This window comes from Sinocyclocheilus rhinocerous, unplaced genomic scaffold (assembly GCF_001515625.1).
Source record: "Sinocyclocheilus rhinocerous isolate Xijiao unplaced genomic scaffold, SAMN03320098_v1.1 scaffold1488, whole genome shotgun sequence".
NCBI lineage: Eukaryota > Metazoa > Chordata > Actinopteri > Cypriniformes > Cyprinidae > Sinocyclocheilus > Sinocyclocheilus rhinocerous.
Genome location: NW_015633542.1, coordinates 1533457 through 1535035, shown reverse-complemented (window position 1 = coordinate 1535035; position 1579 = coordinate 1533457).

Sequence of the window (1579 nt, the reverse complement as noted above, 5' to 3'; positions counted from 1 at the left end):
TGTGTGTCTGTGTCTGTGTCTGTGTGTGTGTGTGTGTGTGTGTGTGTGTGTGTGTGTGTGTGCGCGTTTTTTGTGACAAATGAGGACATAAATTTGTATAATGACAAGGGTATGACATAGGTATTACAAGGAGAAGGTGACTTTTCAGGACATTACCCCATGTCCTCACTTTTCAAAACGCTTATAAATCACACAGAATGGAGTGTATTGAAAATCTGAAATAGCACAAAGTTTCCTGTGAGGGGTAGGTTTAGGGGTAGGGTTGGTGTAGGGCAATAGCACATACAGTTTGTACAGTAGAAAAACCATTACGCCTATGGGATGTCCCCACTTTTCACAAAAACAAACCTGTGTGTGTGTGTGTGTGTGTGATAAATAAAAGAAAATAATTTTAATGTTCTTTATTAGGATGACCAAAACTGTGCATTGCCAATACATTTGCAGTATAGCAGCATACAAAAAGACATTCTGAAATTTAAAATAAACATAAATCATATTAACAAATGAAATAGAATATAAATTAAAGTAACAGTGCCAAATAAACTAAGAATTATAAAAACTGTAATAAACACAGTATGATACTTTAGTTAGATACCTTAGTTTTTATTTACCAGTTTTTCTTTTAACATTTACAGGTACAGACCGGTTAAAGATACTCCAGTCACTCTGTCTCTTGGTATTCATAATGATGGGTTTTTACTGTCGCTCGCTGAGTCTCTCAAGGAAGGCAACAGACTGTATAGTTATCACCTGAATAGGATGAGATCCTTCCCACAAACTATACAACCTACTACCTCAGCTTGTAGAGACACACAGTTCAGAATGGAGTAGAATTAAGAATGCAGCAGTTTAAAACATCAGTTAAAGTGTTTCCCGCAGTTTCTTCAGTAGACAGCTGGTTAATCTGCCTCCGTAAGAAAGACAGTAGATTGTATAGTTATCTCAAAGGGAGTTTTATACTCCACAACTATTCAATCTACTACCTCAGCTTTAGGGACAGAAACAAACACGACGTTGATTTAGTTTCTTCACCGAATCTGCACAGGAATGAAAGAAAGAGGGAGAAAATTTATTTACATTTTACTCACATTTAATTACTCATAAAGTCATACAAAATTACATGATAAAGTTTTTGTATTTTTTTTATTTCTTTATTTATAAAATGATAGCTAATTGATCTAAAATGTATATTTATCTAAAATTATTATTACTTTATTTTACAATTATTTCATTTTGTTCATTCATAACTTTATTATGAATACATACATTTTTATATATTATTAATAAATATACAATACATATATTGTTTTTTTTGTGTGTGTTTTTTTTTACTTGACAAAAATCAATGAAATTATCCATATAGATTTTAAAATAAAACACTGGCTCCATCTCTGAATTTCTAAGTTTGCTGTAGTTTTCAATGACTTTCAGAATGCAGAAGGAAATTTGGTTCGTTGTATTTCCTTCTTTGTCTCTTCCTGATTTGCTTTTAAAAGATTAGTGAAATAATCAACAATTACAATAGCAGCGTGCTAATTTGTTCAACCTGCAGGAGTGACTCTCTGGCGTAGACGCGTGT